This window comes from Sus scrofa, chromosome 7 (assembly GCF_054392235.1).
Source record: "Sus scrofa isolate SSC_HxYL_T2T_F1_AM1 chromosome 7, Sscrofa_HxYL_maternal_Yorkshire_Landrace_v2.0, whole genome shotgun sequence".
Classification (NCBI taxonomy): Eukaryota; Metazoa; Chordata; class Mammalia; order Artiodactyla; family Suidae; genus Sus; species Sus scrofa.
In genome coordinates, this window is record NC_139389.1 from 54,563,877 (window position 1) to 54,579,859 (window position 15,983).

The 15,983-nt window shown below is 42.2% G+C and overlaps 1 protein-coding gene and 1 non-coding gene across 4 annotated transcripts in view; both read left to right on the top strand.

The window, feature by feature from the left end:
• IL17A (interleukin 17A) overlaps positions 1 to 15,983 on the top strand; it is a 49,991-nt gene that overhangs the window by 12,087 nt on the left and 21,921 nt on the right. For 2 of the 3 annotated variants that reach the window (XR_014809125.1, XR_014809123.1), the window contains one exon: positions 837 to 3,013. The exons of the other annotated variant lie outside the window; for it this stretch is intronic. The gene's annotated coding sequence lies outside the window, so the exon portion shown is untranslated. Of the gene's footprint in view, positions 1 to 836; positions 3,014 to 15,983 lie in introns of those variants that run through there. 3 annotated transcript variants of the gene reach the window in all.
• On the top strand, positions 915 to 994 carry MIR133B (microRNA mir-133b). Its single transcript, NR_035379.1, has one exon. It is a non-coding gene; the product is annotated as a microRNA mir-133b (primary transcript).

A 15,983-nucleotide genomic window follows, 5' to 3' on the forward strand; every position in this document is an offset into this window, starting at 1 on the left:
GATTTCCCCACCTTCCTAGAGCAACCACTTAATCAATTCTGGCCATTCGTCAAAATTGAACAACCTCAATGTCTATGACCTGGAGAATGACTCAATAAATTGAAGTACACTCACATAGTAGAAAACTGTAATATAATGAAAATTAATAAAAGCAGCTGCAACAAAATACAGATGAATCTTACAAATATCATTTTAAGTGAAAATACCAAGAATATGTATGGTATCATTCTATTATATTAAAAAAACAATATATTCCATTTAGGAATATATGCATAAATGGTAAAAAACTATAAAGAAGAACATTTACATTATAAGGAAAAAAGAGATCAGACTAATAGTTACCTTCGAGGGGGAACTACGAGATAAATTGGGACAAGCATTCAGGAAGTTTCAACAGTATTGGTTTCATTGATTCTTTTGCTAGGGTAAATGGTTGTTTGTGGGTATTGGTTTCATCATTATGGGTCATGACATATACTATATATATATATAGACTCTTATAAATATGTCATATTTGAATAAAAATGAGAATATTTTGTTTATTTTAAAAATTAAGGTGTAAGCTATTAAAAAAATATACTGAAATGTTGAACTTTTTGGAAGATGGGAGGAGAGAAAATTGTGGCTTTTATTATCCATATTCTACAATTCTATACCATGTTAGTTCTTCACAGTGTTCATATGTGAAAAAGTATAAGGCTCAAAGAAAGAAAATAAAGTCATGCAATGCAAAATACAAATGTTGTGTGGTTTTCACACATCCTGAGTAAAGAGGTTCTGGGCCAGGTGAGTGCCTCCAGTCTGATTCATGCTAATGCCGGCTCTGTCTGTTGCAGGCTTGGACCAGCGATGCTTGGGCGGTACCCAGGAATCCTCACCCTAGAGGCTACAGTCACCTCCTGCAGGAGCTGCCCCCTGCTCTGGCTGGTCAAACGGAACCAAGTCCGTCTTCCTGAGAGGTTTGGTCCCCTTCAACCAGCTATAGCAGGGCTGGCAAAGAACAGTCCTTGGAGGAACAGAAGAGATTCCACTGTGGCTGAAATTACCTGCTAACATTTCCCTTAAGAAACCAACTCTGATTTTGTTATCACCCTCTCATGTTCCCAGGAAGGAAGAAGGGGGGAGGCCAGGGTTTAAAAATGAGCCAGATTACCATGCCCAACACACAGAGCTCTGTGTCTGTGTCCACAACTAGACCTATTTGCACGCTCTCGACACACAGTAATAGTTCTAGAATGGGATGTGTTTTGGCCCTGGGCCAGCCAGGGGAAGAGTATGAGCCCCAGAAGATAGGGCTCCTGCTCCAAGGAAAGAAATTGGGCATATGAGTCAGTTCCTGCTGTGGTTTAGAAGGTTAAGAACCCGGCTGTTATTCATGAGGATGCGGGTTTGATCCCTGGCCCCACTCAGTGGGTTAAAGCTCTGGCATTGCTGCAAGCTGAGACATAAGTTGCAAATGAGGCTCAGATTCAGTGTTGCCATGGCTGTGGCATAGGCCTGCAGCTGCAGCTCTGATTGGACTCCTTGTCTAGGAACTTCCATATGCTACAGGTGCGGGCCTAAGAAGAAAAAAAGAAAGAAACTGGACTATATATACAGTACAATTCAATGGAATGGCAAGTCACAGTGCGGCTAGTTCCGAGACATAATTCTTTTGCACAGTCCACCAGACATGCCTGGCACCCTGGGTACCATTAAGTCTGTGCTGACTGAGTCTGCTCAAGACATGTTCACTAGGAAATACACCCGTGACTCAGTTTCCCATCTACAGAATGGGAATAATCATCATCCAGTACCAATGACATACAGTTTTATGGGGCGTGAAATGAGAATACATGCAAAGGAGTTGGAAAATTCTCAATAATATGTACCTGCTATTAAAGGGGGGATCCTGACATGCCTTCCAATTTCTCCTTCAAAATTTGTATCTTTAACAATGTGAGAGTTCCCATTGTGGCTCAGTGGTAGTGAACCCAACTAATAACTACGAGGATGCAGGTTCGATCCCTGGCCTCACTCAGTGGGTTAAGGATCCGGCATTTCAGTAAGCCATGGTGTAAGTTGCTGATGCAGCTCAGATCCCACATTACTGTGGCTGTGGTGTAACCCGGCAGTTGCAGCTCAATTCGACCCCTAGCCTGGGAACCTCCATAGGCCTAAGGTGTGGCCCATGAAAGCAAAAAAAGGGTATCCCCAGGACTTATCTAGGGCTCAATTACATTTGTTTGAATTCCAGAAGCATGTGTTCACGAATGTGGTTTGGTGATGCCCAGGGACCACCACGTCTCCACCCAGGGAAGTGTGGTGGTTTCCCCATATTTGCCTGGGGTCAGGGAGACCTGGGTGTGAATCCTGCCCTTCTCATGTATCAGCTCTGAGGCTTCCTCCTTCAGCCTCAATAAACATCATGTAAAACTTAGTTCCTCATCTGTAAAATGGGGGCGATGTCACTTAAAGTTGATTTAAGGATTATAAAAGGTCGTATTTATAAAGAGCTACATACATGCCACCAAGACCTGGCAGCTGTAGTCCTTTTGCTGTTGTTCATGGCCACAGCTCAAGACAATGTTGTGTCCACAGGTACTTGTAACTGGAAGGGAAAGACTAGATTTTAAAAATAGGAAAACTCAAAAAACAAAAACAAAAACAGAGTTCCCTTCATGGTTCAGCAGTTAATGAACCCGACTAGGAATCCATGAGAATGCAGGTTCGATCCCTAGCATTGCTCAGTGATTAAGGAGCCGGCACTGTGGTAAGCTGTGGTGTAGGCTGCAGACTCGGCTTGGATCTGGCGTTGCTGTGGCTGTGGTGTAGGCCAGCAACTGTAGTTCCAATTTGACCCCTAGCCTGAGAACTTCTATGTGCTTTGGGTGTAGCCCTAAAAAAAAAAAAAAAAAAAAAAGCCCTCATTACCAGATAATTTTAGATTCCAGCTATTAATTCTACTCTTGAGTAGCATGCCCTCATCCTTGTATGTGTTATTACTATATAATAAATTTTACTAAAAAATAAATGCTTCGAAGTTCCCGTTTTGGCACAGAGGAAATGAATCCAGCTAGTATCCATGAGGATGCAGGTTTGATCCCTGGCCTCCCTCAGTGGGTTGCTTTCTCCAGCGTTGCCGGAAGCTGTGGTGTAGGTTACAGGCGCAGCTCAGATCCCCTCATTGCTGTGGCTGTGGCATAGGCCCACAGCTGTAGCTCCAACCTAACTCCTAGCCTGGGAACTCCCATATGCCACAAGAGGCCCTAAAAAGCATAAAAAATAAAAAATAATTTAAAAATAAGTGCTTCATACATAAGACTAATCATATTACTTTAGAGAAATATCTTGCCTGGAAAGCCTTCATTTGTGAACACTGTCAAGAAGCTAGTCTGTAACCACACATCCTCTTGTGTACATGAAGGCCATATCGTGTGGAGTCTAGACATAGGTGCAGCAGCCACACTGTTGGGCTCAGATCCAAAAACACTTATCCCCCACCAGCTGTGCCACTGTGGTCAAATTGCTTGACCTCTCTGGGCCTGAGTGTCCACATACATAGAATGGCAATATTAATAATAATATCTACCTCTTATGGTTTTCTTGAGCATGAAATGAAAATGCATGTTAAGGTACAAAACTAGTGCTGGGTGCATAATAAACTTCTATGAGTCCTGATTTTAGGCAGTGCGTCTGAAGTGTTCCTGAAACTAATCTGGCATTCAGTGAAAACTTAATGATGATCTCTTTCTTTATTTTTTTATTCTAAACACAATGTATGAGATCATGTGATCTCTGGTTGGACTATTTCTGCGTCTCTTTTTAAGTGTAGGGTGGAGTGGGGGGGCGGGGATGCAAACCAGGAGCCCAGGGTGGGATGCTGGCCAGCTTGCTCTGCTTCAGGTCTGCAGTGTGATGGGGTTTCCCCAAGAGCGAGGTGTGCATCTCCAGCGGGAGAGACAGCCGGATCCTGGACCACAGTGACAGAGCGCTCAGACCCCTCGGAGCGCGAAGGGTTAAACGATGTGAGAACAAAATGGCACAGTCACTGACTGGCCGAGTATAAGGAGGAGGGCTCTTTTCCATCCGAGAGAGCAGAGGTCCTGTAGGTAAAGATCAGATGGACAGTGGCAGGTGCAAGAAGTAGGAGAAGCGGTAGAGAAAGGGTCACTTTCGGATTTGGGATTTTGTGGCTAACGTACCTGATGAACCTGGACACGATGTATAAGTCCAAGATTAATAATACCTTTCTCTATGTTGGGCAGAAAGCTACCCACACATGGCTTGTCTTCACTTAAAGGAACCTAGCTACTCCCACCGGCTGGGTGGTTTTGGAAGCACCTCCATGCCCTTGGCAGGTCATAGGACTTCCAATAAGACTCAGAGAACTTGGGGTAAACATTAGCCTTTAAAGCCATCTAGCCTTGCCCTTGACCACCACATCTTTGGAGGCCACACAATGGAAGAATCTCTAGCCACAGGCTGCATCAAAACTCGGGGTACCATCCTGGCCCCGGTACTCAGCCCCTGAGAACATGACCGAAGTTCACATTTCTGTCTGATTTTCATAAAACCGGAAGAAGAGCAATAGTATTCCCACTCCCACCAGCCACTAAAAAGAAAGACAGGACCCTTAGGAAAACATATGTTTCCTGGTAAGTTTGAATGGTCTTACTGTTTTTGTCCAAAAGTCCCACATGACCAAAAGGCACATTAGTCAGTAACCAAGCTCCGTCAGAGCCAGGCATCGTGCCTGATGGCTGCTGTTGCTCATCTTGCCACAGCCCCTTTTCAGGGCAAAATCTAGGTTAAGCCACCCAGTGGGGTGGTTTTGCTTTTGTTGCCCTGTCCTTTTGTGTGTGTTCCTGTACAAACATCATTCCTGTGCCAGGAAGAGGCCGAACCTGACAGCGTCAGAGAGGTCAAAATTGACAACTTGGAGTCACCTTCTGAATGGACCCCACCCCCGCACCCAGCAACATTATCTCTATGACAGAGATAAAAATAGCAGAACCTGGGGAAGGCCCTCTTCCCTAGGGGGAGTTGATGGGAGTTCCTGGGGCTGTCTACTCAGCAGGAATTCAGAACCAGCTGAAAAGTCCCATTAGATGTAGCGCATCAAAGGTTTTCTTTTTGATGATAATTCCCAGTGATGGCAAGACCCTGGCCAATGGGCCGCTCAGACACTGCTGCGTGGAGTGGCTCTTGATGTACACTTGCCAGAGCATAGTTCATCAGCACATATCCATGCAGGATGCTATTATTTTCTCTGCTCTGAACCTCCCTTCCTATCTCTCAGCCTCAGTCCCTCTTCCTCGGCCATTCTTCTTAATGGTCCTCCTCCACCCTCACCATGTTTTCTGAGAACCTTTCATGACCACGTGTTGTTATCGGATCCAAGCAATCTAATGTGCCCTTTTGTGGGAATTTGGACTTGAGGTCCTAAAAATCATGGAGATTTTCCTTGGAGAGACAGAATGGTGTTTAATAAATTGAGACCCCCCCATCATCCAAAGAAGGGGAAAACACATATTCATAAAGAATCACAAAAGATTTGCGGTTGTGGTTCAGCACGTTGAGGGTGCGATGTCGTTTTTATGAGGAGGCAGGTTCGATCACCCACCTGGATCAGTGGGTTAAGGATCCAGCACTGCCACAAACCATGGTGTAGTTCACAGAGGCAGCTCAGATCCAGTGTTGCCATAGCCATATTGTAGGTCACAGCTGTACCTCCAATCCAACCCCTGCTGCAGGGGCAGCCATGAAAAGAGAAAAAGTCATTTGTATACTCTTGAAAATGAAGACTTCTTATAATCTTTTGTCTGTGAATAAGCCCAGGAGCAGGCCCATCCCCTCCTCAGCTCCCCTCTCCACCTCGCCGTGCCCCTCAGCATCCACCCGCAGTGGCAAATGCTGGGGCAAGAGCAAACAGAACATCCCTTAAAACACAACTATGAAAGTAGGTCGCCCCAAACTGAATATTTAAAAATAAATAAATAAGCGAGGTGCACCAATCAGTCGATGAACTGGCTTTCAGGAAACTGAATTTTGGAGAGCTGACATTAAGCCATCAAGAAAACCTAAGTTCTCATTCTCTTTGATCAATGTTCCATGACATTGGAATGATGCCGTTCTCTTGACCTCAGTTGCTGTATCTATAAAATGGGGGAAACCAGTAAATGAAAAAAAATTGACTTTATAAGCCAGTGAATATACAGTAGGCCCAAAAGCCAAAAAATTTAAATTGGGTAGTTTCTCATGCAAGGACAGTAGTATTCCTTCAGCTGTTACCAGATAGCTACTAGGCCGGGCATTTTGCTTAGAATTGACACAGATTTCAACATTCGAGATAAAAACTTTTAAAGACTGTATATCCTACAAGCAATCAAAGTATAACATAATGGAGGTAATACAACACAAATGAGTTATAAATATGCCTACAATCATTAATGCATTTTTACTAGACAAAAAATTGCTGGAAACATTAAGACTGATAGCATATGATTTGCTTTGCTTCTTTTTCTTTTTTTTTTTTTTCTTTTTTTTTGTCTTTTTGCCATTTCTAGGGCCATTGCTACGGCATATAGAGGTTCCCAGGCTAGGGGTCTAATCGGAGCTGTAGCCACTGGCCTACACCAGAGCCACAGCAACGCGGGATCCGAGCCATGTCTGCAACCTACACCACAACTCACGGCAACACTGGATCCTTAACCCACTGAGCAAGGCCAGGGATCAAACCCGCAACCTCATGGTTCCTGGTCGGATTCGTTAACCACTGAGCCACGACGGGAACTCCTCTTTTTCTACTTGTGTTGGATTAAACCCTGCTCCCTCAAAGAAGAAGATTTAAAAGGTTTCCAGGTAGGGAGTTCCCTGGTGGGCTTGTGGTTAAGGACCCAGCCTTGTCACTGCTGTGTCTCAGATCACAGCTGTGGCATGAGTTCTACCCTTGACCCAGGAACTTCTGCGTGTCATTGATGCAGCCCCCCCAAAAAAACCCTCTGAGTAAAGGTTTTTCCTTTTTTTTTTTCCTTTTTTTTTCTTTTTGCCTTTTCTAGGGCCATACCCATGGCATATGGAGGTTCCCAGGCTAGGGGTCTAATTGGAGCTGTAGCCGCTGGCCTATGCCAGAGCCACAGCAATACCAGATCCAAGCCATGTCTGTGACCTACACCACAGCTCACGGTAACGCCGATCCTTAACCCACTGAGCGAGGCCAGGGATCGAACCCGCAACCTCATGGTTCCTGAGCCACGACAGGAACTCCAGTTTTTCCTTTAAATCTGTGTCCTATTCCAAATATAAAACAGTCTTCCTCTTAGCTGTCCCCATGAACAAAGAGCTCTGTAGCATTGTTAGCATATTTTAAGCATATATTCTAAATATTCCATAGAAGCACCTGTGGTTCATAATCCTATGCCAGGAGCATCCACACAGGAATGGAGTTCCTTTACTTCTCTTCCGAAGGTCACTCCTGTCTTGGCAACACTCCCCATTGCAATTGTCTAGGGATGCTCCCTCCATCAAGTACAGAGCTCCCAGAAAAGTTTGGCCCTGTTGTTTCCAAATTTTCTTTCAGCTGTTACATCATTTGTAGAACCAAAACATTCATTAGGAGACTATCATGGAGAAGAGGTAAAGGAGGTGGCAGTGGTAGGCGGGAGAGTCCCCAACACCACCAGCCAAGCACCCTCTTCCCATTCATGTCTCTCTCTCTCTATTTCTCTCTCTCTGGCCTCATCTCACTCAAATCCCAGCTTAAAAACCAGGAACCCTGTCCAATCCCATGATTTTATGGGAGAGAAAATGGGACCCTGAGAAAGGGAATAGGGCCAAGCTCAGATCCTATGGATGTGAGTCTTTGGTGGGGGGGAGGGGGTTGAGTGTCTTATTGAAGTGTGGTTGGTGTACAACATTATATAAGCTACAAGTGCATCTTTCTGGGAACAGGGAATTGTTACTAACAAGTTGGTGGTGGAGCTAAAATTACCACCCAAGTCTCCCACCTCTTAGTTCCTTCTCCTAAGCAAGGCTCCCAGCTGAAGATGCTGTTGAAAAGCAGAGGTTAAGAACAGGGGCACAGGGAGTTCCCACGTGGTTCGGCGAAAATGAATCTGACTAGCATCCATGAGGACACAATTTCCATCTCTAGCCTCACTCCGTGAGTTAAGGATCCACTGTTGCCATGAGCTGTGATGTAAGTTCCAGACTCAGCTCGTATCTGGCATTGCTCTGGCTGTGGCATATAGGCTGGCAGCTTCAGCTATGATTCTACCCTTAGCCTGGGAACCTCCATACCCTGCAGGTGTGGCCCTAAAATTACAAACAAACAAACAAAAACAAACAAAAAAACAAGGGTGCAGGAACCAGATCTATAGGATTACACTCAGACATGTTATGTGGGAGAACTATGCAACACATAATGGCCTCAGTGGGTTACAATGAAGAAAACAGTGGTATCTACTTTACAGAATCTCAGATATATTAAAGATGACCCATGTAAAGAACTTCAAACAAGTCCTGGTCTTTAATACCCTTTCAACAAATATTGGTTCTTATTCTTACAGCCTGAATAAAGATGATCTGAGGTTTTGTTTAGTATAAACACTGGCTTTGTTGAAAAGCACTTTGTATGCCAGAGGTAAGCATAGTGAAAACACTCGATCCATTTTGCTGAACATAAAAAGAGCCAAGGACTGTGGATGGAGACGTTTTCTGTTATTTCTCAAAATGGCCACCAGATGACAGTAGTTGACAGTACAGAGGAGAGTCTGGAACCAGTTTACTGCTTCCTCCATTTGAAACATCAATAAGAGCACCTTTTAACAGCCTTCATTAAGCACAGACCTTTATAAATCCCTGGGGAAAAGTAGGAAAATATCCTTTTTTCTCTAGAACCTCTCCTTTAAAATGTATGCTAACAACAATTTCTAAACACAAAAGAAATGATTCTAATAATATACGTGCAAATAGATATAAACTTAAGGACTTATTGTATAGCAGAGGGAATTATATTCAGTATCTTGTAATAACATATAATGGAAAAGAATCTAAGAAAGAATATATATGTATAATGGAATTACTTTGCTGTTCACCTGAAACTAACACAATGTTGTAAATCAACTATATTTCAATAATATATGTACATGCAATTACTCAAATGCTAATAAATAAATAATAATGCTAAGAAATATTTAGAAATTATAGGATGTACATTGAACCAGATTTTCACAGTGAATAAGCTATGTCCGAGCCAATAGGAGCAGTTGTTCGCAAATAAGATCCCAAGAATTAGGAAAAATAAAAGTATGCAAATGACAGTCCCTTCTGACTTTTAGTTGAAGCAGTGAAGTGTGTCAACGGTGGGGCTTCTGTTGAACATAGGGCGTTAGGAGTCTGATTAAACCAGATGGACAGAGTGAATCAGGATCTTATTCAGTCCTTCCAGCTTAAATGATGCTGCCAAAGTCTATTTACGAACTTCAGAATAGTGAAAGAGAAGGGGCTGGAAGGATTGCTTCGGGGAGGTGGTGCAACCAAGTAAAAATTAGCCTTCTGAATCTTTGGGCCCAAAATGAGGGATTCTAGTCTAATGGGCCAAGATTCTGCTAGAGGGTGTGATACACGGGTACCCAAGCCAGACCATCCACTGAGAGCTTGAGTTCAGAGGCAGACAAGTGGGGGTCAAACTGGCTCTGCCATTTGCTGTCTGGCTGTCATTGTAAAACTTATTTCACATCCCTAAACCTTAGTCTCCTGATTTATGAAATGGAAATAAAACTTCCTTCTTCAAAAACTTACGAGTGAGGGAGTTCCCGTCATGGCGCAGCAGAAACGAATCCCACTAGGAACCATGTGGTTGTGGGTTCGATCCCTGGCTTCGCTCAGTGGGTTAAGGATCCGGCGTTGCCATGAGCTGCGGTGTAGGTCACAGATGTGGCTCATATCCTGCGTTGCTGTGGCTGTGGTGTAGGCCAGCAGCTGCAGCTCCTATTTCACCTCTAGCCTGAGAACTTCCATATGCCGCGTGTGCGGCCCTAAAAGGACAAAAGACAAAAAAAAAAAAAAAAACTTATAAGTGAGAATTATGTGGACTTTACGTAGTTCACTCAACAAATGTTGCCTACTACTTACATTAGTTTTATCTTTATACCCAATATTAGATGCCAGGCTTGGAAGATTCAGTGGAGAACAAAATAGAAATACATCTTCACAGGTCAGATTCAGACAAGCAAATAAACGCATATCAAGTGTGAAGGGTTGTAAAAGGGAGGGAGGAAGGGGCTGTGGGAGACTCTAGGAGGACACCTAAACCAGTCCGAGAATAAGCGAAGGTTTCTTTTGGAGAAGTAAAATCTAAACATTGTCCCCTTGGTGTGTCTGCAGCAGAGGAAACAGCACCCACTGAGCCCTGGTCTTCAGAAATTGAATTTATCTTGTGGTTAAAAAATAACAGCAATAGCTAACTCTTCCCAAGAGCTCAGTATGCATCAAGCATACTTATGCGTGTTTTACATGTATAAATACACTTATTTTTATAATAACCCCCATGAGGTACTATTGCAATCCCCACTTTCCAAATGAGAAGAGACTAGGTCACCTGTCCAAGGTCATATATCTAGTAAGTGGCTTAGCCAGGATTTGTCTCCTGAAACTTGACTTTTAAGGAACCCCTGAGCTCTGTTATCTGGAAAGAATAAATTCTAATGGAGTACTCTCTAGAGTAAGTTTGGAGAGATCCAAAAAGACCAACACAAACTAAAAAAATGCATCTCCAAGCCCATCAAACAGCACCCAAGAATCAATATTATCTCCCTGAAGACCTTTACTCTGAGAATGAACCAGGATTACCCAGAACCCCCAGGACATCTATAAATCAGACTCATCCCAAAGAAAATGGCAAGAGCCTCTGTTAGCACAAAAACCCTTACAAGGAGCTCTCCAAATCTATGCTGTCCAATATTGTGGCCACTAGCTACTGTAGTTACTGAGCCCTTCAAATGTGGCTAGTGGAACCAAGGAGCTGAATTTTAAATTTTATTTAATTTTAACTAATTTAAATTTAAAATAGAAGCAGGGTAAAATATCTCTCTCTTAAACACAGATGTATTATTTTGCTGGAATTGCATTTCCTTTAACCATTGCATCACAAAAGACATTGTATTGTATTGCGTGTGTTAATACACGTTATCTCTTCTAACATCTTATTGATGATTTGTTTATATCACTGCATTTTGGAATGATAATGTTTTAGATATTTTAGGTTAAATAAGATATGTTATTAAAATTCATTTCATTGTTTCTTTTTATTTGTTAAAAAATTTACAATTCCATATGTGGTTTACATGATTGAACTGGGCTGCTCTAAAGGGACCCTGGAGCTTACATTCAGAGTCCTTATTTTATCATCAGGGAAGGGTCTTATATAAGGAATTAGTCCCTCACATAAACTCCTTGGTGCTGTGCCCTTGTGCTTTGCTTTGAATGTCTGAGTTGCTTAAGCTTGAACTAGAACAGGACAAAATTTGGCTTAACATTTATTAGCACATTTGCTTTTGCTCTAAATTAAAGCAAAATTATAGCTATAGGCAGCGAATCACACAGCTGAGTCTTTGTTCCCAACAGAAGCCACAAATATTTTCATATCACATTATAGTTATGAATATTTTAAAAGGTCATGTATTCTTCAAAATTATAGTAGTGAAAGAGTTCAGCGGTAATGAACCCAACTAGTACCCAACTGCATGAGGATGCAGTTTCTATTCTGAGCTTCACTCAGTGGGTTAAGGATCCGGTCATGCCATGAGCTGTGGTAAAAATTGCAGATGCGGCTCAGACCCTTGTGTTGCTGTGGCTGTGGTGTAGCCTGGCAGCTACAGCTCCAATTCAAGCACTAGCCTAGGAACTTCCATATGTCATGGGTGCAGCCCTAAAAAGACCAAAAAAAAAAAAAAAAAAAAAAGAATTACTGTAGTTAGACACTCTCCACACTCACCACTATATTTTTTATTTTAATTTTTATTTCGTATTGCAATATAGTTGATTTACAACGTTGTGTTAGTTTCAGGTATACAGCAAAGTGATTCAATTTACAGGTTCATATATCCATTCTTTTTCAGATTCTTTTCCCATATAGGTTATCACAGAATATTGAGTAGACTTCCCTGTGCTATGAAATAGATCCTTGTTGATTATCTATTTTATGTACAGTAGAGTGTATGTATTAGTCTCAAACTTCTAATTTATCCCTGCCTCCCACCTATCCCTTATGGTAACCATAAGTTTATTTCTGACTTAGCACACTTTAAAATGTCCTTGTGTTACAGTGAGAAGAGCACGACTGGGGAGTCAGACAGCAGGAAGCTCATAAACTAGGCTTAGCCTTGACCAAATTCTTTAACCTCCTCACACCTGCTTCTGCACCCTGGGTGGGCTAGATGCTTCCTAAGATCTGTTGATGTTGCAAAGTTTCATGATAATACCAATTTACCTGGATCCATTCTGCTCTAGGTCAGAGAAAAACCAGTCCTTGCTCACAGATTCAGTGAGATAATAACATCAAGCCTCTGCCCTTGGCAATGAAGAAGCATGTGGAGTGGGTGGAAGACCCAGCACGGGGCCTTCACCCACTGGGAAGACAAAGTCTGAAAACCCACCCACTGCCTGTAGCTCATCCACTTGGTGGATCACATACTCCTCCCCCACCTTACCTCCCATATCTGACCACACACAGACAGCAACTGGACCCCAGCCAAACACCCACAGGAAAAAAAGACACAAATCTTGAGACCATTCATGCATTCAGCTAACAAATATTTAGTGTATATATATATATATATATATATTATCTACAGACACAAGATAGAAGCTAGAAATAGGATATCAAAGAGACTGAAAAAGTGCCTGCACTCAGGGATCTTAAATTCTAGCTGAAGAGACATTTAAGGAGGCACTGCACAGATAATTACTTTTTTTAGTACAAAGTATGAAGAGGAAACACTGGTTATGAAGAGAGCTTAGACGAGGCCATCCACCGTGTCTAGGTGATATGCCTGCCATAGGGTGTAGTAGCTTGGTGGTGGAGAAATCAGACTCTGTGTAGACTGTTGTATTCAGTGCCCAACTGTGCAGCCTACTAGTGGTGTGATTCTGGGCATGTTGTTTAACCCTCTAGTCTTTATTTCTCTCACCCACAAAATAAGGGTGCTGATAATTGTATCTACCTCTGAGAGTGGTTGGAAAGAGTTAATGGGTCAGTACAGACATTTGTGGGTCAGCTAGAACACTCTTTGCAAATAGTAAGCAGGAATTCCCAAAGGTTTGCTGCCATCGTTGGAGGATACCCTGGATTTTGGAGAGCTCTCTGGAATACCTATTTGCAGTTGAGACCATCTTCGAGGCTTTCTTTGTAATGCACTATTCACAGCTAATAGAGGAAGACTCTCTTTGGGACCTGAGCCATTCTCCCATACACAAATTACAAATTTTAGCCCACTTCTGGAAAGTCCCAGGTGTCAGCACAATTCATTCCGCAAAAATTTTCCAAGTATATCTGTGTTCAAGAAAAGGCAAATTATAACAGCTAAATGCAAACCACTGTGTATCAGTTAGCAAGATTGTATTGTTACTAATGTTGTTTTCTTTTAGTTAGATTGCTTATGATAACAATGCCAGCAAGGATTCAATAAACAGATAATTAACATTCATTTCATTCAATAAATTGAAAAACGTTTTTGACCTGAAACAAATTGACTGCCAGATAGTTATCCAGCAAAGATGGGTTTATTCAGATCATCAGAGAATTGTGTTTCAGGGTCTGCAACCATGGTAAGCCACAGGCGAGTCCCGCCCCCCACCCCCCACCCATGGCAAGGGAACAAGACAGCTATTATATGTAAAGGGAAACAAAGTCAGGAAAGCAGTAATAAACTGAGTCCAAGGACTTTCATTGACTGAGTTCTTGCCAAGAATGAGGACGTCTTCCTTCTTCCTGTTGCTATGGTTGCAGGATGTAAGAGCTCCCCCTTCTGGTCTCCCAACGCTATTTCTTGGTTTATTAATTTTTAAATTAATAATGATTTGTAATTAATTATATGTTTATTAATTTTTACATGTATACCTGAAACTGCACTCTCCTTCTCTGCTAGAAGGAACATGAATTGGAGCCCTGTTTTCAGAAAGTAACTTGACAGTATATAAATACACTCTCAAAAATGTTCATATCCTATATATGTCATTTCCAGGGTCCTAAGAAAATAATCCAAAGTGGAGACAGATTTATACACAGAGATGTTCATCACAGTACTATAGCAGAATGCTAGAAATAGTCTCAATTAGTCAGTAATATGGAAGTTTTAAACAAATGATGGTATATCCATAAAATTTTAGGTACCTATTAAAAATAGTCACAAAGATTTTTAATTGTATGGAGAAATATGCATCATACAATTTTAAATTTTGTAAATCAGATATAAAATTGTATATCCGGGCTAATTTCAGCAATGCCATATGTGCCAATACACAAAGGCACCAAAATACTAATAGTGTTTATTGTGATGCTTTTATGAGGTGATGGGGTGAGATGTGATTTTTTTTTTTATCATATGAACATTTCTCTGCAAGAAAAGTTTCCAGCTTTTCAAAAAGTGCAGAGAAGTGTCATTTGCTTTAATATTCCTCTAAGCCAAAAGCAATAGGCCTGGGTATGTTACTGGGATTCCCAGGATTCCAGTTGGAGCTGCATTTAAAAGAGGAGCTATAGGTCATGGAGCCTCTAAGTAAGGCTGCAACCCCAGGGATGAAGAATACAAAAGAGGTCTTTGATGAAGCAGGAAAATCGATTTCCTTTGCTCTGTCAACACTCCCCTCTGCACCCTTTCCCCATCCTGCTTTGCCCCCCAGGCTTCCTCTCCTGCCTTCCTAGGTGCCATTGGAGCATCAGCGGACTCCAACTAAAAACAAACTCACAACTCTCACATTAGGCTTTTTATTTTTTCAGTCTACACACGAAAGACTTACCGAGTAACCCATTCTACTGTGTATTTGACTTAATTCAACATCACTTACTTTATGAAAAAGAGAGTTCCAGAGACCAGGCAAAGCTTGTCTGTAGGCAAAGAAATTTACCACTAACAATGGCATTTTAAGTACTGCAATGACTGCCTGATGAGATCAGGTCCTTGCGAAGAAGAGAGCCTCCCTACATGCAAATGCAGCCTGGACATTGGCAACTGGAGTTTTAAATATTCTATCTCCCTTTTCTGGGGGCATTAAGAACATTTCACTCCTCCACACAATCTACTAGTGTCAAGTCTGATGATTAAGACTCATCCAGGGACTTCCCATTGTGGTTCAGTGGGTTACGAACCCGACTAGTATCCACTAGGATGCAGGTTTGATCCCTAGCCTCACTCAGTGTTTTGAGGATCTGGCGTTGCTGTGAGCTGCAGTGTAGGTCACAGATGCAGCTGGGATCCTACGTTGCTCTGTGGGCATAGGTTGGCCAAAAAAAAAAAAAAAAAGACATCTAAATGCGGAGTATATCTCATGAGAGAAAATTATTTTCCTCAATCTCCACCCCAATTCAGGCTCCTTCTTGCAGCCTCAGACCTAAGATCCATGTATTGAATCAAGCGTGTTCGCAACAGAGTTTTCTCTTATCTGCCTCTACATGAGAGTAACAAAGATGGATGTGGCTTTCTAAGAGGATCCTCCGCATGTTAGAAGATTGTTTTTATTATGGAAGCACATATTCTGATGACCAGGAATGCTACAGATAAACTCTACCCTCTGGAGCCTGGCAGTTCTTGGCCCAGATGCCTGAAGGGCAACCAAGGGAGCCCCAGGATGCCTCTGATACAAGAAAGAAGATAATTTCCTCCCGGTTGTGCTAAGATGCTAGTACTTTGCCAAACCCTACATCAAAGACATCTGGAGAACAAAGATGACAATTACATCCATCTTTTTAAAAATTTTTATTATAGCTGATTTACAATGTTCTG